This window comes from Ambystoma mexicanum, chromosome 7p (assembly GCF_040938575.1).
Source record: "Ambystoma mexicanum isolate Mex_15411 chromosome 7p, UKY_AmexF1_1, whole genome shotgun sequence".
NCBI classification, from domain to species: domain Eukaryota; kingdom Metazoa; phylum Chordata; class Amphibia; order Caudata; family Ambystomatidae; genus Ambystoma; species Ambystoma mexicanum.
The window spans coordinates 267,133,985-267,159,554 of NC_090939.1; the positions used below are offsets into that span (position 1 = coordinate 267,133,985).

A 25,570-nucleotide genomic window follows, 5' to 3' on the forward strand; every position below is an offset into this window, starting at 1 on the left:
GTTATGCAGGACGTAAATAAAATGCGCAATGACTCACAAAGGGTAAAAACATTGTTTTCATGTCAACCGAGCAGGCATGGCACAGACTAGTATGCATTTCAAATCTGGTATTTACTTTAGCATAGGTGCAGATTGCGGGTCTTTTAAATGCTAAGCAGCCCATCCCAGTGAGCTGTGGTTTGACAGAGTAATAAGCCATTCCCACACACGTGTCTGCTAATGCCTCCAATAAGACGTGCCAAGGGAGTTACCTAAAAGAAACAAAGAGAATGAGGGGGAAATGCCTGCAGCATGTAGTCCTGCTGATTCTCAATAACATTTATCAAGCCCTTCCCTGGCAGGAACAAATACAAGTAACACTTAGAAAATCGCTGACAATTTAACAAAAACACCCTTTTCAGGGATGTTGGTGCGGCAAGTGCTGCCATAGCCACTTCAATGTTGACTGCTCCAACCCTCCGAGCCTCAGCAACTCTGGGCCTGCTTTGACAACCCATGGACTCCACGCTCTTCCCTGGAGACCCAGAGAAGAGCGTGAAAAGTCAGTCTCCGGGATAAACTCGGAGGTTAGGCAGGCTTGGTTAGTACATTGTGACTTTACTGTTTAGACAATTCAGGTAAGTGTGCCAACTCCATGGCCTGAAGTTTCGCCCTTTGGGCTTTTTCAAGGCAGTAAAATAGAAGTCTTAGTATTGTACTGTATGTGGGCCCTCAGTTGCCCGTTTTCTCTTGTTTGAGTTGCCGATGCACTTGTGACGTTGGTCGTCCTTGCGATGCAGCTTACATATAAACTACATCGCAAGCGGGACTAACATCGCCACTCTGAAACTTCTGGGACACGAAACTCCTAATGCAGTCATGCAATTATAACTGAGGACCAGTACCGTTTTGATGCTTAATGGCGTATGTTACCATAAGCACATACTGAAGCCTATAGAGTTTGAACACTAATCATGACTGGGAACTAATAGACTGTTGGGAACACTGCACATCCTATGCGCATCAGCAACTCGAACAAGAGAATACGGGCAACTGAGGGAACTTGGCTCAATTCTCTAAACAGTAAAGTCGCAAATTTACTAACCCAACTGGAATTTGCAAGTCACAAGAGCACAGATGACTCAAAGTTCGTATGAGAACAGCTTGTACAAAAAAAATCCTTTTGAACCCATGTATTTAGTATCTATTCATGGTGTTTCATTGATATCAGTGGGTACTAGGGGTTGCATCTGGACTCGCCAGTAAAAATCACAAAAGCAGTCTAAAAAGGAGTGTATGCCAGGTAGGTAATGAAATTAATTCTGGGCTCAGTTACAGCTGGGAAAGCGAAATTCAAACAGAATGCGTAACAGAACTGCATGAAAAACACGAACACTTTTTTTTATAGCCATACAAACTATATAGCATCGAAACACATTGCAGCCCTCATCGACTTGAAGACCCAAATCGATGACCTAAGGGACAAAAGGAAAATGGTCCTCCTTGACCTCTCGGCTGCATTTGCCCTTGTGGACCACAGGGTCTTATACAGCCACCTAGACTCAGCCGCCCATTTCTCCAGAGGCCATAGTCTGGATTGAGTCCTTCTTTAGTGACCATGAGGGTCTTCTCCCCCTCAGCAGCGACAGACCCCATCCTTAATACGTGTGGGGTGCCCCAGGGCTCTTGTGTCTCCCCTTCATTGTATAACCTATTCACCAAGCCCCTTTTGGACAATCTGGACCATCTTGGTATCACTTAAACTAACTACGCAGATGATACTCAGGTTCTCATCCCACTTTCTGGGGATTATGTTAAGTATTTGGCCTTGTTGAACAGAGTGTACCTCATCCATGCATGGATGGCGACCCACGGTCTATGCTTGAAGGATGACAAAACCATGACAATCATCAGGGGTACCCCCTCCATCATCAATAACTGGGTCAGGATTACTCCTCCTTTATAATTGATGGTAACCTCATTAAAGTTGCCAAGGAAGTAAAGACCCTTGGTTTCTATCTGAACTCCACACTCTCCTTCACCAAACAAGTGAACTCCATGACCTCAGCCACCGCCTACACCTGTAAGCTTATTAGGACCGGCAAACCCTTTATCTCCGATTACAGCTGCATTACCTTGGCCAGAGCCCTCATCCTCTCTAGGCTATATTACTGCAATGCCCTTTACATTGGAGCTAATAAATCAATCATTCAAGGATTCAAATCCTCCAATATAATGCCCTTGGTGTGACCAGAAGAACCCACATATCTGAGATTAGGTGTCAAAATAACTGGCTATCTACTTTCATTAAAATTCAGCTAAAAACCGCGTCCCTGACCTACAAAGCCCTGAACAACGCTGCCCTTAGTTATCTCACGGACCGTTTCCATAGCTAGTCTCATGGGTCTGTTGGCATTTCTTCTAACACTAACTGCCCCACCATCCCCAGATTTAAGCTCTCCAAGGTAGGTGGTTGCAGCTTCCCAGTAAAAGCGGCCCAACTTTTGAACTCCTTGCCACCTACAATTGAAGAAGACCAACACTACCTGAACTTCAGACTTAACAACATCAACTGGCTTTAAGTCCACTGACCATTAGGCCTGCTCGCCCCCTTCCCCCCCCCACCAGCTATCCTGACCAACAGTCCACCTATGGCTTACTCACAACCGTCTGGTTTTGCTCACTCTAAATGGTATTTACCGATTTATACTTGTTTACTGTACATATATTTGATCTTGTATGTATTAATTTTTACTCCTTTTCTGTGCCTGTAATTTTGCTGATCAGCTACTTGTAACCCAAGTTTTGCATATCCTTGTAATTTCCTGCGCCCTGATGCCTCCCGGTCTGGCGCGCACTACAAATGAATAAACAAGCATTAGGTCAATCCCCCAAGTGAAGCTAAGAGGCAGTGCTAGGTTAGTCCGCTATAGTGGACATAAATTATCCAGAAATGATGGGGTCACACTAATCTTACATACCACCCCCGACACCCGCTGTGATCCGTCTAACCCACGGTTCCCACACCATGGTGCTAAATGGAGACATTTTAGATGATCAGTGGAACTTTATTAATCTGCCGCCTTACATACCACATGTTTACCATGAGAGCACAACTGATCATGACACTACAAGAGCCTTGAAATGTTATTAAGCTATGGACTTACTGTTGCAGCCTTTGAACTCTTTGAGCCACGTTCCAGGCTGAGATGTGCTGAGGGGCGATTTGAAACTATCAGTAGACCATTTTCCAGAACTAATATGCTGAAATTTAAAATGGGTGTGTGCTGCCTTTGCCCGGCACCCGTGAGCTTCGCTTCCGGACCTCGAGTGTATCGAGAGCTGTTTATTTCTTTCCACAATACCCTGGAAACAAGTTTGCAATGTGCTGTCAGCTTCTACCACTGCTAGGCAAATTAATAAAATGCACATTTATTTTCTAGCGACAGTTAGCACCCAGGCCTATTTGCAATGCCTAAATCTAATGTTACGTCCGACACTCTTTCCTGTAATTCAAGCCTTATTACTTGTAGGTTATTTATTTAAATCACCATTGATGGGGGCATTCCCTGTGCGGCCAGAACTAAAGCTCCTCTCCCCTTTTTAGTGGGGGTATTGACACAGCTGATAAGTTGAACTTGAATTTCCACTACATTGTTCCCCAGTTTTATTGACCCATCATTAACTAACTCTTCCTTCCCCACCATTCCCCAATCAGCTACTTTTTGTTTTCGGTATCCACACTCTTTTCATTCTGTCATATTGCCCCCATCATCTTCCCAGTTAGTGGGCTATTCCCGCAGCTGATATGTTCGTGCCTTAGCCGATATGTTTGCGCCTCTTTACCGCGCTGAACTTGCATTTCCACTACTACCTTCTAAACTATATTCTAAGGCCTAGTTTGTAAAACTTCTCCCCTGGTGAGCAGCTCTCTGAATTGTCAGAAAGGCAAAAGACAGTTATGAATTAACTAAAGCTCTGGTGGCGCCACCGCGACTTTACAACCACACAGTATACAAAAGCTGAAGTGGGAGGTTTTCTGTTGGGGGGGATTGCGCTTCAGGCGTCGGTGGTCTTTGGAGGATTCTGATGAAGGCTGGCTGCTAAAGAGTTCTGAAGCTGTAGTCTGACATGTACAAGCATGTACACTTTACAAGAAAGTGGTTCGTAACATCCATGCAATTCTCTGATTTAAGGCCGGCAAGTAACTCCGCAAATTAGAAATCTTCTTTTATCATTTTATAGTTTGTCAGTTGCTGAGTTATGCAGCACTAACTGAGTAGTGGACATTAGCAGGTACATTGGCCACACGAGTGGGAAAGGGAGACAGGTAAGGTTATGAAGGAAGTTGCTGGAAGTGTAGGCCTGGTGTGAATATCTGAGAAGCCCAGTTCAGGACAGAGGCACAGAAATGCTCCCACACCCCATCTGGGGCGATTACGCAAACCCAGCACCTCAATCCAAGAGAGAAATGCCAACTAATCAATTCCACTAACAATTTCCCCCCCTGCATAAACCTCTCAAACTCCAAACCCAACACAACCACAAACCTACAGCACAACAAACCGCACAAACTTCACTACATTGCAACAACAAAACCAAAAAACGTACTTAGACTCGCATAACAGTACACGACAGCTACTGGCCGAAAACACCCCCGGCCCAGCCAACCGAACCACCAGGCTGAGGCCGCAAACAGCACATCACTACTTTCTTGCACGTTTTTCAGCTTCCCCTCACTTACTCGCCCTCCCTTCCTCTTTCAGAGCCGCCAGGGGACCACTCCGGTGGTGATAGTGCGCGGTACAAAAATCCATTAACATTAACGTGTGTGTTGCTGCTGCATTCTCCAGAAGCCACTGAGCTTGAATAAAGACCCTTTCTTCTCCACCCCAGTCCTTAACACTGACGTTGCCATTGTTTGCTCCATTTCCAAAGGGCAGTAGCGCTGTGCAGGGATCGAAATTAAGATTGGATAAGCAGTATCTAAAAACAGCTCCTTGGTATCTGGCATTAGCCAGTGACCAGGAGCCACCACTGGGGAACAAGCAGCGAGTACATATCATTCCTTGAATCTAACTTCCATTATTTATGACGCTGTATACTTAAAATGTTATGTAGTTGTATCCTAATATTGATAGATTCTCCAAAATGCAGTGATCACTTCACATAAGTGTTTTTTTGGCAACATTGGTCCTGTGCAGTCAAAAGTAGCTCCTGGTAGCAGTTGGTGTCAAGCTAACCAAGCCCTTCTAGGTTACAGGCAGGAGCGAAATAGATCCCCCTCCATTTCTAAACCTGTAATTGAATAGACACCCTATGTTGTTGCCTCAGTGGGTTTCATTAGACCTCATTATGTAGGAAGGTCACAGAGGACAACATAACGCAGGTAAGTAGGTGTGAGAACCTTTATTGTTCCTGTACAGCGTGCGTTACAAGTATATGGCTGAGGCTGTCTGCTGACACCTTCCCTGACTACACCGGCACCACCACCCAGGCAAGTCACTGTTTCTCAAGTCCCTCAAATGTCTTGTCTCTCATAGGACTCTGACAGTAAAGCTCACTACATTCCAAAAGTGACATCCTTAAGACTTCATCACCTAGCAACTCGCCTTTTCCCCTCCCCTTAACACTTAACATATTACAGTAAATAAGGCTAACAGGATTGTCAATTACAAAAACCTTTCAAACAGCAATGATGCAATAGCATAATACACATGCATCACATTGCCAATACCACAATAATCCCAACCCCCTTAATCGCACAAGATGATAAATGAAGAGAATTGAAGAACTACACACACTACATTTGAGATGCCCAAAAAATGACATGGGGATTCATGACAAGGAGACTTCATACTACCTCGCCTCCTCCCACACACACTAAAAACCATTGTATGAAGCTTACTAGCACAGAACACAATGATCAGAACATCACAGGGAAATCATCACCAGGAAATAACTAGAAGAGATGAGGATGAGAAAATAGTTTTGTAGTTGAGAGAACAGGTATAAAGACACAAACCACACAAACAATATCCTTGTTGGGGAACTCCAAATATCCTAAATAGATGCCATACAAATCAACTTCCTACGCATTTCACCCAATAACATCTGTCTAGGTGACGCACCAAAACAGAAAACGAATAACTCAGAACAATCTCTGCACGGAACAGTGCTTATTCAGCGCCAGAGGGGGAGGTGGGGGCGCATCTACCAACTATGGGAGTAAAGAAGATAAGTGTCGGTGGCCACACGGAATAATACAAATACTCGAGCCACAGACACACTGTATTAAGGACTTCACCAGGAATGGTAGGTGATGTACCGATACATTGGATGTAAACGCGCCGCCCCACACAGTAGCAGGAGGGTGGCCCTGTACCAGTGTGCTGGTCAAATGACCACTGAGTCCCATCACAGTGGGAAAGGAGCACTGGATGGTGAGTTCCTAAGTATCCACCATTGAGTCTGCGAAGATCATTATCTAACGAGTATTGTGTGAATGTCCACTTTACCACCAGCTGCACAGTATCTTGTGTACCTTTCTCAATGGTGCTATATTAAGGTTCTGGAGGTCAGCACAAATGTTGCTTCATTAATACCAATATGTTCCAGTGTGGGTTGTGAATAAAATGTGGTACCACATGGGCATGTGAGGTGATAGGGGGTGGGGGGGTGCGACTATTGAACTTTTTGCTTTAAAGATGCTTTCACTAATAAATGGGACTATCGAGGAGTTGTTAAAATCAAATCCCTGGGAAGCACAGAAAAAACAATTCCTCCAACTTGCAAGGGCTGCCCCTGACTTCCGACTGTTTTATTTCTTGTTATAAAACTGATGTTCATGGTTCATTCAGATGTCTGCCTCTCGATCAGAGCTAATCCTCTGTTTGATTTGTGCTCACCCAGCTGTAATAAACAGCTTTGCCCGGTTTGTGCTCCATTTTTGAGTACATGGTTTTTATTATTCAATAATTAGCCAGACCGCTGACTACAGTTTTGCAGGCCCCAGCGAGATGGTTCGGTCCTACCCGGACTACTGAGGGTATCCAGGCCACCCTCCCTGGGGGTGCGGGTCTGGTGACCGCAGACCTGTTCACAGCACTTCACTGGGGAGGCCCTGCAGGCGTAGAGTTCACGAAGGTCTGCCAGGTCCCGAGAGCCATCTTATGTTTCAGTGGAAGGGCGAGCCTGTGGTGGAGGCTCCATGCCAAGGGGACTGGCGCGTATCCAGGACGGGAGTATAACCGTGCAAGAAGACTCTGCACAATAGGTGTATGCTAGCAGGGGGAGGGAGGTAGATTGTTTTTATGGTGTATAAGACGCACCCTTCAGAGAAGGGAGGACGATCGACCGTAGTACTGTAGATATTGGAGCATACCACCCAATGGCGAGTGGGTGCTTGTGTGGGCACGCCTGCGGTAGAGCAGGAGGGGTGCGTGCGAACTCTGTTAGACAGGAGTGGCGTGGAGTACAGGCGATTGTATAGTTGCAATATTGGGGTACGCGTTGTGTGGGTTATTTCTTGTACAGAGGGACATGCATGTGGTAGTTTGCGTCATTGAATGCTGAGTGTTTGTGGTGGACAAATTGGCACCTAGGGGTATCTTGTGTAAAATAGCAGGCTTTTTACATTATTAGCAGCAGGAGTGTGCCAGTGATGCATGGGTAGACCGTGAACACTCTTCCCCCTAGCCTAGGGATCAGTGAGCCTGTGGAGAGGGCTGCCAATGCTAACATCGAGTAAGTGGTTGAGCCTGTGGAGAGGGTCAGTGTGAACATTGAAGGTGTGCTTGGGAATAAAGCAGGGGGGAGAGAGTAGGGGAGGGGAACAGAGGGCAGTGAAATAAGAAAATAATGCTGTATACGGACAGCCCATAGACGACATGTACTGTAAAATGCCCCAGTGTCGCAATAAAATATTCAAATACAGCTTCCAGTGGGCAGAGGAGACTGCAGGGCAATGTTTCCACGCCTGACTAGAAGAAGGGACGTTTGACAGAAAAATAATGGAGCATACATACTTATACCTGTTAACAAAATATAAAGGTTCCAAGCTAAAAAGCAGGCAGAATATATTGGGCCTCTGGAAACTATACAGGGAGACTAAAGAGGACAAATTAAAGAAAGGAATAGTGACAGTGGGAGGGGACAGACCAAGCTCACCACCCCCGCCCTAGGGGTTATATCCTATTTTACGACCGGCCGCAGGGAACACAACCCTGCAGTGTGGAACTTCTAAGGGAGATTGGGGGAAAAGCACAGGGGGGGGGGGAGAGGAGATGCATACGCGGGGGGGAAAATATCTAGCAGACATCGAAAAGAACACGCGCCAGCAAGTGGATGCGTTATTCAGTGAATCGAAACGGATGATCGAAGAGGTGGTGAGGAGGAAGGACAAGGGGAATGAGCAACAGGAAGAATAACATTGAAATTAGATGGAGGGACCAGTGATGACTCTGTATCGAGGGTTTGCCTCGCAACCTCGCCAAAAAATCACAAAGGTAGTCAAAAAGGAGTGCACGTCAGTGCAAGAGGTAACTGTTTTATTCAGGGCCCCAGACGCGCTGGAACAGCAAATTCAAACAGATCGTGGAACAGAACTGCATGAAAAGGCTCTGGTGTTAGAACTTTTATACAATGCAAGTAATTGGAATTCGTAATTGTGCGACGAGAAACAATCTTCCCCACACAGATCTGATTGGACTTTGTACTTTGAACCCTTATAGAAAAGCATACCTTGCAATCAATAATTGGGTCAACAAACCTTCCCACACCACCCTGTAACGTCAGGAGGGAAAAAGGGAAGGGAGCCCCGTCCCTTTTTACAGTGCTACTCTCACAGCTGTTGTGTGTTCCGTTATACCATGCTGTACTTGCATCTTTAGTACAACTCCCAAAATGAAAGGAGACCCGGCAGAATATATAAAGAGTTCAGGATTTATGGACCCACGAGACACGAAGGTCCTGGGACGAATGTATACCATTCTATCACATACTAGGATTGCCAACAGAAAGTACAGGCATCCTTAGACAAGATAGTGACCGTAGAAGCTAAATGCTGGCCTGAAATACAAGCCACAATAATACACTATTGTAAAAGGAAACGGGAAAGCGAGAGGCAGCAGAGAATGCCGCGAAGGCAAAAAACAAATTGGTACAAAAGAAGCTGGCTAAATACACTATGGAAGGAGCACTGTTAGTCCTAGGCGGTGCTGCTGTGGCACCAGCATTGCAGGGAGGGTTCCCTGTAGGCCAAGCACCGCAAAAAGGATGGTACATGCAGCCACATTATCGGTCACAATGGGGAATACTACCACAGGGGAACTACATGCATGGGGGATACTTCCCTAAGTAAAGAGGGGTTTTTTACCACAAAGAAGAGGGGGTGGTCGAACAGGGTATAGTGTCTTCGGAGAGTGCTACATATGTCATAACATGGGACATGTAGCCCGCATTTGTTTCTGCAACAAGCGCAGGCAAACCAAATGGCGCAACTGCAAGGACTCTAATTGCAGCAGATAGGTTTCCAGTGCAGATGCAAAGGGGGAGTGCAGCCCCAAGGAGGAACAATTGACAGGGCGGCAATGGTCCCAGCAGTGACCGTGCCACCCACAGTAGCAGGGGGGACCCACAGTGGTGTTGGGACAACACGTGGTGTCCCACTACATAGGAGTCAGCGTGGTAGCAGGGAAATCCCTTTCCCTTCTCGCTGAACAAAACACAGCAATAGGGCTTTGGGGGGGCACAGAAAGACAGTGTGTTCAGTCCTAGTAGTAACTGATGGAACCTGAGGTGACATAGGACACAGAGTTCTCATTTCTCATGGATCAGGAGCAACTAAATCCTACGTTTGGGGGGGGTGGGGATTGGATATGCAAGGGTTTCCGGGGAGGTGGTCGCGGTTCCTGTAACAAAAGATGTACCATTTAATTATAGGGACACAACATCTCGTAGCTCCCTTACTATACTCCAAAAACATACCCATCAACATATTGGGGAGAGATTTGTTCAGTAAATTGAATGAAACTATATCATTCACAGAAAAAGGGATGGTGTGCGCCACACACATTTATTATGCCCAGGTAGCAGCTCTTATCTTGGCAGCACGTGCGCAAACACCTTGTGAGCACAGCCAGTATATTGCAGCATGTTCCTGTTCGGGGTCGAAGTTCTGCTAGGATGTGTCCCGGGGGAAGGTGTTGCGACTGGCTTCAGAATTCCTATTCAGACCACAGTGCCAGAAAGACGACTTAAAGGGGAAAAGAATGGTGTTGAAGTTGGGCGTAGTAGTAATGTGGACGGACATTGTGATTCTGTGTGGCACCGATGAGGAATAGCGAACAGTGCTGTGCATTGACCCCACGTTGACAATTCGAGGCGTGTCGGACTAACAACCTTTGGCTGATGACAAGGAGGAAGGAGAGATGTTGGAATGGGCACCAGTTCTTCCACTACCTGAACTGGGCATGTTATCTTAACAGTGAAGAAGAAAAACAAACCCAAAGAGGAGGTCTCAGAGAGGTGCCAGATAAGTTATGGCAAAGGGACCCCACGATGTAGGGCTACTGAAAGGATTAAAATTGAAACAAGGGGCCATGTTGCCCCAGGCAAAACAATACCCATTGACCAGAGTAGCAGATGAGGGGAAATATTCCACTCTGCACGCATTATGGCAGCAAAGCATAATTCAGACATCAACCTCCACCTGCAACACGGCAATCTACCCAATAAAGCAATCAAAAGGAGGATTGTCGTTTCAGGATTTGCGTCCCCTAAATGAAGTGGTAGAAGCAGACTTTCACGTTGTTCCAAAACCTGCCACAATATTGTGTAATATACCAGTAAATGCTAAATACTTCAGTCATTGACTTTTTTTTTTCTTCTATACCCTTGCACCCAGATTCAAGATACCTGACCGCTTTCACGTATTGCGGAATCAGATTTGTACATACCCGTTTGCCTCAGGGGTATTGTGCATCTTCAATAGAATAATACAAAATGATCTAAGCAACGTGCAAATTTCGAGCATAGTTATTCAATATATCGATGACCTGCTAATATGCAGCCAGACAGTAGAACAGACTCGGCACACGTTTTGTCACTACTCGCAGAAAAAGGGTACACAGTAGATGAGGTACATTTGCAGTATTGTCTCGAAAGGGTAGTGCACTAGGGACGAATCTCTTTTGAAGGGCGAAGAATAATGCCCAAAAGAACACAGGCCATTCATTCAACCGCTCGCCCACGAACGGTGAAAAGTTTCTAGGTTTATGCAATTACTGCAGAGCTTGGATATTTGATTATGCCACATTCACTAAAACCCTACGGCAGGGCCTTAAGGAAGGGCAGAAAGAAGAGGGACATAAAATGGATATCTGACATTAAGGAGAGTTTCGCACAACTAAGAGGTCCTGGCGCATGCACCAGTGTTAGCAACACCAAACTATAGCGAGAAATTCTGTTTGTTCTTGCATTCAGTTAGCTCACGGCCGTCTTCACACAAAAGAAGCCACATGGATATAGACCACTACCTTACTACAGTGGAAGCTTAGACCAAGTCATGCAAGGACACTTCCCTTATGAACAGTCGTTTGCGGCTGCAGCGTTTGCAATTGAGAAGGCATCAACGATTACCATGTGGAGTCCTGTATTATTGTACGTGGAACACTCCTTATTTGCTGTTCTTGAGTAATCAAACACATTGACCACCCGAAGGGCATTGGGCTATGGGGTCATACTGACTAACCCAGCCATAGAGCTGGTAAGGTGTGGAAGTCTACACCCAGCAGAACCAATAGAGTAAGGGGATTACATACATGACTTTGATGCACAAATGAACAGGAAATGGACATGCAAGTAAAAGAGGAATAAATGGCAGGGCAAGACATGGTCTATATTGATGGGTCCTCAAGTATTGGTCCAGAGACTGGGACGGAGACCTACTGGTGCAGCAGTGGTATGCTACATAAATGGGGAATATGTAATGGCATCCCAGAAGTGGCTACTGTCGCATTATTCAGCACAGGCAGCAGAATTGGTGGTGTTAGAGAGCACTTTGCCAATGATCTTTTTGAGGAGATACGTCTCCTGGTAATTAAACACACAGTTTGCACAGTTTACTGGGCACAGGTGAACAGGATTGTGGAAAGAATAAATGGCTTCCTAAAAGAGCTCTTGGCTAAGCTAACAAATACATTGTCTAAATTGGCTTTTTTGCCTTCCTCTTGCACTTTGCTTTCCGTAATAAACCTCCTGCGGATCACCACCTGACTCTGCATGAAATTGTAACGGGAAGGAGAATGCATGCGCCTGTCCTATCTTCATGTTCATTTCAGGCGCAAACCATAGCTCAGTTTTTCATTTCCTTTCCAAGGATTTCTATCTGACTGAGATGGCAAATGTGCTTTGCTACATTTCCTGCCAGGTCCAGCAATCCACAAGCGCGCCAACCAACATCGAAGTGCACAAGCATTCACACAAACACAGCTACTATATCAAGAGCCTCTGTCTTGTGGCCCGTTTGATGTAATCTTCTCAACACGCATAGAAGTGAAGATGAAAGAATGGCGTGCATGGATTAATCACACTGATGTTTGAGATGCCAGCAGCAAGTTCGAAAGAGTGATTCGACGGGAAGTACAACCCAATTTACATTAACATTTTGTTCTATGATAAGGTGTTGCAGGAAACCCGCAAAGAAGATGGACAAGGAAAAAGAAAAGGGCCTGGGATTGATGAGAAGAGTGGGGCAAAAGTAAAAAAAAATATTCAACTGTTCTGCATCTTTGTTTTCTGTCTTCTCTTATAAGGATAAATTGGGCCCATCAGCTGGTGGTGAAAGGGAAACGCAGGTTGGCGCACTGGCATTATTAAACACTGTCTGTGAAGGAGTAGATCTGGTCTCAGAAAATATATGGTATGGGAATTGAAAGTGCGACGGGGGTAAATTGCCAATGATGTCGGCTATGTGTGCTCAATGATTCCACACCTCACAGAATTGCTAAAGCAATTCTTGCCACAAAAGATGACAGCAGAAGAGGGAGGGTGCCTGGCACACCTGGCCTTGTGCAGAACCAGAGGTATGCTCCAGGGGTATGGAGTCAAAGTAAAGGGGATAGATGAGGGGGAAGAGGTGTACGAGGACCACTTCATACAACTGGAAAGCATGGCCCAGGAGGAGAAAAAGTGCATGGTTCTGGATTATGTAACAGAGGGGGCCCAAAATGGAAAAAATGAGGCTGCTGTCAATAAAGGAATATATTGTAAAACCTCCATGGGGGAATGATGTGCCATAGTGACACATAAGGCCCTTGATGCAAATCCAGGGTTCATTGTCATACAACCGGAAATGGGGAAAGAGGGAAGGCAAAGTTCCGTGCAGAAGGGTTGGTGGGCTTTGTAGAAAGGGTGGTTACGAAAATTAATGGTAAATGTAAATACATGTGCAACAGTTGCTTTAACGTGGATAAACAAACACACGTCCAGAAAACACTGGCATATACTCTCTTTTGGGGCCAACGGAACAATAATGCTGGGGATGAATACCGGCTTCCGCAGGACGATGGACATCGCAGCGATGCAGTAGCGGACCACTGCTGTGATGGACACTTGTTGGGTTTGTGGGACAAGATCTTATGTCCAACTACCAGACTGGAAGGGAATTTTTGCACTGGTGACTCTTCATAAACCGACATTAGTGGTGGCCTGTGCAGACTTATACCGTTCAATGAGTTGTCCATGTCTAAGGAGAAAACGACAGCAGAAAAATCAATGAACCAACATAAGGTAACAAGGAAGGTAAGGTCCAGTAGTAACTATATCTCGTCAGAGTCCACCAAGAGCTTAGAGCAGATTCCATCTCATTTGAAACTGTTCAGTTCAGCATCTGGTTTCTTTACTTCTCTCCTGGTACCCAGAGTGCAAGCTGCAGCCAATGCAAAATTTCTGCAGATTACCCGCTACTAACTGCCCCAACTGGCAAATGCAACGGAAAAGGGACTCCATGCGGTGCGTGAAGAACTACGGGCTCTACAATTGGTGACCCTCCAAAACAGTTTAGTTCTTGATCTTAGGACTGCAATGGAGGAAGGGGTATGCCATAAGATGGGCAGCTTGTGCTGTACCGCAATTCCTACCAATGATGCTACGAATGGAATAATGACAGAGGCGGTAGGGGAACTGAGAGCAATACACGAGAAAATAATGAGAGCAGCGAATTTGATCAGTATCCTGGTTGGATTCCTTGTTCGTGTGGCACCCAACTGGCTTGTGGCTATGTTTGAGATAACTGTCCCTCTGCTTGTCGCAATACTCATCGTCACCTGATCATCCAGTGGTGTAAATGCACCAGCAGCAGCACCACCACCACCACCACCAGACTTGGAGAATGACCATGCATTATAAGGGGGGGGGGGTGTTTGCTTGACGGGACAAACGTATTGATTTTTGGGCAATACTTGGACGGGTGTGAGGAAGAGGGGGGGCATGGCCAGGGTAACAAGGGTGTGGGTGCGCAAGGAAATGAAAGGGGCAGAAGTATTGATCCACGGGGGGAATGTGTTAAAGGTATATAAAGGACTTCACAGGGAATGGTAGGAGGGGTAACGATTAATTGGATGTAAATTTGGTCCAGCACATTGCTCTATGATTAACTGAATGAGGGTAGGGACAAAAATAGCACCATCACAAATATGCGTAGTGGGAGCGCGCTGGCTCTGGGAACTTTTCAATTTAAAACATGGGACCACAATGACTGGGATGTGCAGTTGGGGGAGAGGGCTCAATTTACTACATATGGGAAGACCACCAGAACTGGGTGAGGGAACTGTGGGGCGGTCAGCCAAACGAGCTGCCCTGCACGGTAGCAGGGAGGGTGGCTCTGTACCATTGTGCCGGTCACATGACTGCCTAGGCCTATCTGCAGGGGACAGTGGGGGAAAAGAACACTGGACATAGTGGCCTTCCTGTGAGTACCAATCGGACAGTTCCTAAGCTCTGACGAGGGGACCAGCCCTCAAGTATCCTCCAGTGTCTACAAAAGTTATCTAACGGGTATCGTGCATATCCCCTTTCCCACCAGCTGCAGGGTGTCTGGAGTCCCATCCTCCATGGTGCTGGCAATTGCAGTATATTAAAGTTCCGGCGGTCGGCACAAATGTTGCTTTATTAATAACAAGATGTTCCTGGGTGGGTTGTGAAATAAAATGTGGTACCACATTGGGAGGTGAGGTGATCTGGAAACTATTCAACTATTTGCTCTAATGTTGCTTTCACTAATGTGACTATCCAGGAGGAGATACTGGGAAGCACAGAAAAAACATTCCCCAGCTTGCAACTGTTTCTCCTGACTTGCGACTCTTGTATTTCTTGCTATAAAACTGCTGTTCAGAGCTTATTCACTGTTCTGTTTGATTTCTGCTGACCCAGCTGTAATAAACAGCATTGCTTTTTGCCAGATTTGTGCTCCGTTTTTGAGTATGTGGTTTTTATCATGCACTCATTAGAGGGCCCCTGACTACAGAATTCTTAGCAGAATCACTCACCTCCAGTACCTACTGGAGTCTGGGAAATGCCCCCAACCAAAGATAACTCCCCACAGCCGCCACCACAAATGGAGCGCAGAAACAGTTCCTGCTCCTGAAATCCTAGCCATGTCGCTGATATCCAGATCTGAACAAAGTGCCTGGAGAATGAGAAATACACTGGTAACTAACCCCCCCCCCCCAACCCTCCCTGAACCTCCTAACTGCTGCTATGATGATCTAACCCAGTACTTAACCTGCATTATCCTCTGTTAATGAACGTAACCTGAACATAATAGCATAACGGCTAACACAAGCCGGACATACAGTACCCTATTCGACACACATTTCCACAGTACACCACATAACACATGCAGGGAATTGACCCGCAGGTCACATCTCCTCCACATGCTGCACACCTTCGTCAGGGCATGTTTCACCCAATAATCCATGTGTTGGACAATATGCAAGTTCAAACCCGCTCCTGTGGCTGAAACCACTACGCCCCTATGACTACACCTACCTCTGCATCCATAAGAGCCACAAAGAGGTCGTCACTATGGCCCTATGTGTGCTCAACAGTGTCTTGTCATCAACAATGTCTCCCCTGACGAGCCCCTTTGGCTATACCGGAGAAGGTTATTTGACCATATGCAAATTCTGATTAATAACATTTTGCCCAAAGCTATCTTTGCACACCTTGCAAACCTTTGACCGCCTCTCCATTAAATTAAGCGCTTATTTAATGATGGGAACTTAAAACAAAACATTAAAAACAAACTAGCCAGTCACTCACTCTGATCATAAATTCCACACGTGCACTCACTTCACTAAATTTTAACTATCCAGAGCACATTCTGAATGATCACTGATTTAGGCAGGATTCTCTATGGATACTCTGCACACATGTTATGTGAAATAATCCATATCTCCCGCGTTGCCGCATTTGCACTCAATGCACTAAAATCCATAAAAATGCAGACACTCGCTCCACTATAATACACATTTACTACACGTTTTTTTAACTCTACCTTTAGGTAGACATTACTATGACTTATCTGTAACTGCTGCAGCACTACAACTATATCTCTACATTATAAGCATGTGACATTCTTAGTCTTCTTAATCCTCATGCAGTTTCTTTTTTTTTTATAAAACATCGGTTCACGTCATGAACAGGGAAACCTACAGTAGTGATTGACATATTTTGTACCTTCTGAACATTAAGCATTTCTACATGTTGTAACTCACTTGCACTTCTTTACATAGACTAGTAGGTGTAATCATTTCATGCATTGAACGGGCACCCCCATATTGCCAATACCGTTGTCGTCCGCACAATTAAAGAAGGGAATCCTGCCATCAAAGCTCTCAGATGAGCAATGAATTAGGATCCAGACCACAATAGTCACATTCCATGCTCCTCCGTCATTCTATTTTTAAGAAGGCTTGAATGGTTCCCAAATATGTTTGATCCTGGATGTAGCTGTCAATATGGCCCATCTGTCACAGCACCACAAATCAACAATTTTCCTGTGGTGGGCAGGGCCGGACTCGACCAGGGCATCAAAATACACATCTTGGCCAATAACTTGCATATTGACAACTTCCTATTGCATGTGGCAAGTCCAGGTAGCCACCCCAACACACATAGCAACTCACACAGCACTTCCTGATCAGGTTATTGTCCTGTTGTGCTGACCACCGGTACCCAGCACTCTGTTTCCAAATGCAATCCCCTTGCATCTAGGGAACCTTCCGCCCACTGATGTGTCAAACATCATCTGGCGTGAAGGGAACGGATACATCCAGTGCAAGACCTTTATATTGTATTGGTTCAAAACTGGTATTTAAAGCAACTTTGTGTATATATGTAGGCCCACAGCTTGTAAGCAAGGTCCATCCCTATGTCGCTTGCCCACTTTGACCTACAGGACAGCTCTCCAACATAAGCATCTTTCTGAGCCATCTGGTATAAGTTAGACACATCATCTGGAATTGGCCGAATTTATGATGTACTGCAGGATTGGTGATTTAGGGGGTTCTGACAGGGAAACAAGTTCTCCAAGCGTGAACGGCTAGCCGAAAATGCTGAAATGCCGGTCTAAATTCAGGCTTCAACGTTGCCTCCACTTGCTCCCTAGTGCCGAATTTCCCATCCGGGTAGAAGTCCTATGTGTAGTTTACCCCCATACGCGACCAAGAATTCACAACCGTTGCATCATTTGCCTGCCCCAAGCCCTGAATCCCCCACACCTGCAATTCAGGCGCATATGGGAATTGAATTTGCAGGCTCTTGGTGAGCCTCTTCCATGCTTCAATCGTACATGCCACCGGGTTAAACTGACACTTCTCATTAACAGTCCTAGTCACTAAGGCACCCTGCAGAGTATGGGAATAGGCCAATTATCTCTCTGCCTCTACATGTGAGAGAGGCTGCGAGCAAGGCATCCAAATTGGCGCTAGCGACACCTGTGCCACCAAGTAGTACATTCTTAGATCTGGTACTCCCAGAACCCCCAATAGTGGTAAGGTCTAACTAGTGTCTCCCACTGAACTCTAAGAGTCTTCGGGTGCCATGATTTAAATAATAGCAACGCAAGTTCTTCAAAGAACTGACACCCCGGCCATAACGTGATGTTCGGAAAGAAATAGTGCAATTTTGGTAGTACCACCAAATCTTGATCGCAACAGGACCAAAGAGCAAAAGCTGTGGAGTGATCCATCAGTCTTTCTCTTGAGCTGCTCCTGGTATGCTAAATGATTTCCCTTCAGTATAGGCCTGTTCTCTATTCACCTTATAATTATATACTCAACTACAGAGTGTTCCGAGCGATACATCACACCCCCTGCGGTTGCAGCATGCTGTCTGTCAAGGGGAACAAAATGTACTTGTTCTAGTTAATGCACAGACCCAACAAGTGTTCCACTTCATGAGTAAGCAAGAGGTAAATTCAGCTCGGGGTCATAATACAAATTTCCTGCTTACAGGCACACCGACTTGCGCATTCCTTCCCCACCCTGACAGAGCCAGACCTTGCTTCCAATGAAATAACTGTAATCGAGCCCTGAGCTTGATTATCAACTCCAATAGCAGGCAACCATGGCGCATATCATGCCCCAGCCGGTAAGGGGCTGAGCGGGTTCCAAATAAACCTTTTCTCGCTGTGGCCTCCTCATATAATCACTCCACACAGCGCAGAAAGTAGGTAGGGATTCCCACCTTCTCCGAGACAACACAAAGGTACTCCCATGCCACTGAATCAAATGCCTTTTCAGCATCCAATAGGTCCCCCACTGCTTGCACTGCCGGGTCAATTTGTGCAAGGATTGTCAACATCCACCTTAACTTCAAAGCGGTGGAACGCCCTCGCATAAAGCCAGATTGATCCAAATAAACAATGGAGGTAAGGTTAGGAAGGCACATGTCGGCCAATATCTTGGCGAAAACCTTGGGAGTCCAAGTTGATCGAGATAAGAAGCACAATCTACTTGGTCCTTGCTGGGCTTTAAAATCGAGGCAATTATCCCCTTCGCGTTGTGGGAGGTAGGCTACCAACCTGCAACACTTCCTGACACACCTGAAGCAGATGGGTTGCCACATTCTGGCCAAATTCTTTAAAAAAAATGTATTCTACTGTAATGCTATCCGAACCAGGGGCCTTGAACGATGAAAACCCCTCCTTGCATATGATTTGTCATAGAAACTATGAAAGGCTCCCAAACTCTGGTCCGTTTGGGACACGAGAGACCCATCCTTGCATCTGATAAACAACTATATCTTTAGGGCTACTTTTGCTTTTTCTGTAAGCTGGCCAAATGCTGCCAAGTCCTGCATTCACGATATTTGCATGCCATTTTAAGGGGGTGGCAAGATATTTCACCCACTCCGCCCCCATTTGCTTCAGCTCTGAATCAATCAAGTGCAGCTCTAAAATAAGCTACTGAACATTCCCACGAAGAGTGACCGACCTGCTGCAATTGCTGTTGCTCGTTTTCAAACCCGCCAGCGCCCTCAGTGTGCCCTTAACAACACTGTTCTCTAATACAATACAGCGCCCCAGCAAATAGACATTAAATGTTTCCCACACCGTGCCTCCAGAAGTCACCGACCCAACATTGTTCTAAAAAAAACGTGTTGACAAGCTCCTGTACCTCTCCTTCCCCCAGCCTCTAGAAATGCAATGTCCTTTAGTGCCTGTGCTTTGAAGCGCCAGAATTGCCAAGTAATAGAGCCACCCTCCAATCCAAATTTCCACCGAACCCGGGGAATGATCTAAAAGAGTACACTTTTATTACATGCATCATTTCCGCCCCAGCTAGAACATAACCTATTTGTCACTGCGTATAGTAGGTGTATAAATACAAGTATTCTGTCCTTCTTGATGTGGTTCCCTCCATACATCAGCAACTGTCGCCCACCCACCTTCCCCATCTATTTCCCATGCAGCCAAGGACAGTGATCTCGGTCCAACATTGGACCTGTCTAGGTCTGTATCCAATATTGTATTAACATCCGCCGCCGCCACCACCAAGCAAGGCACCTGTCAATTACGTGCCTATAAAATGCAGGGTTGTCAACATTCGGGCCATCAACATTTACAATGGTCAAAAGCTTGCATGCCCAAGACTGACATACCAGCAATTGGGGCCCTGTTCATGCTGCAGTATTTTAAACCTCAAGGACTTATGTATGAGGGTAATAGTCCCACGTGAATATGTGGAGCACGAAGTTAAGAATCTGGTAGCACGCTCACCCCAAGACCTCATTTGCAACCCCCTTCCTGATGAAATCTTACCACTGAATCACGTTTTCCCCACCAATACACTTTCATTACATGGTGCACACAAGATGCTTTCTGACCAACACACTCTCGTCCACCAAACACACTTAGGATATATTCGACTTGCACTCCAAGGGCCAAATTGATATGTTGTCTCATCATGGGAACCCGTCACTTCGATCAGTCGCCATGAATTCAAGAAAGCATCACAGCTGAATACAAGGTCAAATGCGAGTCATGTGGACAAGAGGCGGGGAAACGGCATTACTGCACAGAGACTCAAATCTCAATACCTCCCGTTGACATCCTGGATTTGGAGTCACTCTCACCATCTGCTGTGTCTCTACCACACCACCTCTTTAAGCTTCCCACTCATTTACAAGACCGTCCTAATACAGCCAACTTTTGCAGAAAATGCATAGACTCCTCCACTCTATAAGTGGGCCATTAGCATCTGACGATATGTTATGCTAATGGACATTTGTATAGTCCCTTACACCATTGGTATGGTCTAGACGGGCTTTAATTTGAACGCCTTCTGGGACCGAGTCCAGGTCAGTGGAGATAGTTGGAGCAGTAAATAGGGCGTGTGTGCATTGTGTGCTGCTAGACCACATTTTATTGTGGTGGATAGCTGAAGTAGTGTGCAGGGTATGTGAGACAGTATGTGTGCAGCTAGGACGAATTTACTGTGGAGGATAGCTGCATCCTAAAGGTTGTTGCGGTGTGCAAGGTGGTATATAGTTGTGTGCAGCTAGACTGAATTGACTGTGGGAGATGGCTGCATTCTGGTGTTGTAGGTGCTGAGCGGCGAGTCTGGTAGTGGGAGGTATGTGCGAGTATCCGTGAGGTTGGAATATGCCTTCCTCTCCCCGATCGCCTTCCTGTGCCTCCCAAACTCGCTATGCTCCCCTTTTTATAGGCGTCTGTGTGTACGGAAGATCCAAGTCTAGTAAGAACTCTGGTCTATCTGTAACCTGTTCACTCGGGTGAAATGCACTGCTAGGCCAACCAGCACGATCGGGCGAAATGCAATAATGGGCCAACTTGCAGAGTTTAGCAAAATACAAATAGCCAGAGACATACAGCAGTGGGAAGAGCACTAAAATTTGAAACGCATAGTAGTGAAAATGCACCTGAATTGAGACTTGCAGCAGTCAAAAAAATGCACATACATTTGAAACTCGCACATAATCGACAGTGTAATGAAAACCAGTTGGATTCAAGCTTTGCCGGTTTAGTGAAATACTAGTTGCATAGTTAGGCTAGATGCGAGCAGGTTTAAGGTAGTTGGGTAATAAGAGTGGTGGGTATTTACTGGAGTGCAGTAAGGGCTGTACTCCCTGCCCACACCACACTTACCTTATCAGTCTCTGTGGGCCTCATTACGACCCAGGCGGTAAGTTACCGCCTGGGCCGTGACTTTACCACCATGGCGTAAACTACGTTTACGCCATGGTGGTTGGCGGACTTACCGCCCCATTCCGACCTTGGCGGGGCGGTAAGTCCCCAATCCCCATTTACCCTTCCCCATTCTTGCCCCATAGGGCATAATGGGAGTGGGGAAGGCGTTAATTACGCCACCATAAATTACGGTGGCGTAATTAACTCCATGGTCCCTTAGCGCCATGGATTTTAACACCTGCTAAAAGCAGGTGTTAAATCCGCCATGGCGCTAAGGGACCTCGTACTCGGGCGGTAAGGGTCGGCGCTGTTTACGGCGCCGTAAACCCCTTACCGCCTGAGTTGTAATGAGGGCCTGTATGTTGTCTGCATCAGGTGAACGCGGGCAAACACGGAGTGGAGCTGCTTAGTAGGGACCTGCCCTTTGCCTCTGGCCTGTAGCTGGATGACTTTGCCTGGGCAAAGCTACCCTGGGTTCCTCGCATAAGAGGGCGGGCAGCATTGTGGCCCAGCCAATTGCGGGGAGGGGGGTGGGGGGGAAGACTGCAGGGGAGGGGGGGTCTGGGTCAGAAGGGAAGCACGGAGCGGGTTAGGGCTGGAAAATGAGGGGAAACAGAAGTGCATACAATTAAATAATATAGAGGGTCCAGGGTGGACACTCACCAGGCCAAGACAGTGCAGCAGGACCTGATTTCACGGGCCCGGTGCAGATGGATGCATATGGTGATTTTTCACATCTTGCTGAAGATGGGCCCCCTCCCCCCCCACTAAATCCCTTGCATCTAAGCTCAGTGCATGAAATCGCAAAGAACTACTAAGGATGCCGCACACACAGCCGTCCACATGCTTGACTGCATCTTCTGTATGGAGAACATTGCACCATCTTTCTTGTTCCCAGTCGATCTTTATTGGGGAGAATACTTATCCATGCCGTTTTTTGATAGAAGCTCTGCCTTATGCAGAACCATCATTCAGCCGTGTCCAGATCCTGAAAATAAGTACAAAGCACCCTATTAGAAATACTACATCTTAACAAATCAATCATCACAAACACCCCAGAAGAATTCCACTTTCGTAATTCACTTGGCTTTAAGACGGTGTTTTCGAAAAATTATTTTTACAATTTTTTTTTCAAATGGAATATAAAGTTTCCTATGCACTCCACTCTGCAAACTAACATGCAAACAAAAACGAGCATTCACCTAGAGCCTTGGAACACCCTACTACTCCACATCCGTACCGCACACCTCCAACACCACTTTTCGAAGATGCCTCCAAAAATACCTGTTTCCCCTCACCTAATCCTGTCACACCACATCCATTGCCATCATCTGTCTATCCTCTTACCTCACTTGCAACAGTTCCATCTGGGGATGTGCTTTATTTAGCGGACTATTGAGTGTATATAGTGAAAGCACAATTTTTTTAATGTTTTTAATTGGTTTGAAATATTCAGCAGTGTTCTAGTTAGTGGAATCCTGGAGTTTCAATGCACATTTCTGTTAAGGATCCCAGTTCTGTGTGAATGTAATACTGAGATAGATCTGACATTGTTTGCCAGAGTGTGTGGTCACTACCCTTGAGCAATAATGAGTGTACTGCAAGTCTAAAAGTATGGGGCTTACCATGCCCTGTACAGTATTTAGATTCAGGTAATTTCTTTAACCTGCGTTGGAAGAAGGCAGAGAGTACAAAAAGGTCAGTTTTGAATTGTCTTATATTTCACAATGTAGAGGCAAGGAGCTGTCCCATAGTGGGTACAAATGTCAGTCATGCCTGTAAGGATACAACCCGCATGTACCGTTGCTCAGGTCATAGGCAAGTGATATCGCATTTGTAATGTGCTGCGATATTTGTTCAGCAGTACAGTGTCCGTGTTTTGTTATGGCGGTTGAAGAGATGCAAGTTTGCTATGTTCGTGCTGCAGAGCCTCCAACCATATTGATAGAGGAGAAAGTACTGACGACAGCTGGACCGTTGCAGTAGCAGTTTTCAAGTGAAGTTGTGTGGCGGCCATATTGGAGGAATTATAACTGCAAAGTCGAGTGTAAACCAATGAATGCATAGGAGTGTGGTGATGTAGATTGATGGGGTGATGGACAGTCATCAAATGGTTAGATGGGTAAAAGTGTTGTCCAGTGTAACTGATCATTGAGGCCTTGGGCATGGGTGTTGTCTGTAGATCCAATGTTCAAGTTTGAACAGCTGGTATCTGAGCGTATACTCTGATTCATTATTTAATGCCATTGTCGTCCTGTGCATGGTCCTGGTAGTACTGCACTAACAGTGCCTGGGTGTGTTGATAGCAACATTTTCGATCTGAGATCTGCGTTGTTATGCAGGATGTCATGCCAATATACCACAAATTGCAGGGGCTAATGATTGCATATATTGAGTTTTTAGTTTGGCATGCACTGAATTGTCGGATGGACCAGTGTACATTATTGTGTGAGAATTCTACTGTCTTGGATGTGACTCAACGTGCTGCACAATGGCCGCGTGGGAAATGTCCTAATGGAATGGTCGCGGTGCATCCCAGTGATTTGATAATGGAGTTTAAGATGCTGGTGTTGAGTCCTTACCAGTTTATCTTTAAGGTTATGTCTTCTTAGAGCGAAGAGAAGTTTATAACCAGATCTGTTGGACAATTCCAATGATGTGCAATGTCTGCGGATGGGCTGTTTCAAGGCTAGCGTGAATCTTGAACATTGTGACGCAGGCACAGATGGATGTTTCACTGTTGGATTTGTTTTTCCTGAATAGATTGTCGGTCTATGTGCCACTCTTTTGGCGGTTCTCTTCAGCAAGCGTAAAGGGCATCCCCTTTGTAAAAAATGTGATCAGGTTTTCCGCTTGTTGTAGATCGTCTGATCGTAAAGTGCAATTTCAACATAACCTTAATAATTGGCTATATCATATGGCATTTATAACGCGCCTTTACACAAGTGTTTCGAGGCGCTATGAGGCAAGGGGGGAGAGGGAAGACAGACCACGATTTTACTAGGCCAGGTGTCATTCAGATCGCGCAAGTGCATGTGAAGGGGGAAAGGGAAAAAGTGTGTGGGGGAATGGAGGGGAAAGTGCAGTAAATGGGATAGTAGAATAATAAGATAAATGGCCAGATGGTTGCAAGTGCAAGGTAAGAGCAGACATAAGTGCTGATAGGGGGACTGTAGGGATACAGAGTAACAGTCCCCAGGTGCGGGGGTTGCCAGGGAGGCAGTGCACGTGTGCAATTGGCGGGCCTGGGCCCGAGATCAGAAAGGGTGGCCAGGTAACCAGGAATTTTATACAGGAGGTTGTCTCAGTTGCTTAAATTATTGGCTCGAATAGTGAAGAAGTGTTTGTTTCTTTCGGTTGGTTTCCTGATTAAGGTAGTGTTAAGTCTGTCATTGGTGTGTCTCACTAGTAGGTCCAGAAATGGGATCGCAATAGCACTGAAATTCAAGTTTTGGGTTGATGCTGTTGAGCCATGCCACAAATTGGTCTAGTGAGTCACCCTCTCCTGATCAGAAAAATGTTGTCTGTGTAGCTGCGCCATCATACAAGGTTCTGACTGAACTAATGATTGTTGAGGAAATTAGTCCTCCAAGGCAGCTAGGAAACGGTTGGCAATATTTGATGTGAACTCTGCACCCTTTGCAGTTTCTTTACTCTGGAAAGCGTTTGGGGCCAAACATAAAGATGTTTTTACCCTGGGCATTCTCAATTTGATTAAAAGTTCTGATGAATGGGTGGATGAGCTGCTCACAATATCAACCTATGAGAAAACCATCTTGAAGAATGCTGGGGACTTGGATAAGTTTGAGGACATCTGGAGTAGTTTCCTTGAAGTCTACGGTTAGTATAGGTCATTGATTTGGGCCGCTGAGTTTC

The 25,570-nt window shown here is 45.9% G+C and overlaps 1 protein-coding gene across 3 annotated transcripts in view; it reads left to right on the top strand.

Annotated features, from left to right (window-relative positions):
* PAXBP1 (PAX3 and PAX7 binding protein 1) overlaps positions 1–25,570 on the top strand; it is a 503,587-nt gene that overhangs the window by 1,099 nt on the left and 476,918 nt on the right. The window lies entirely within an intron of this gene.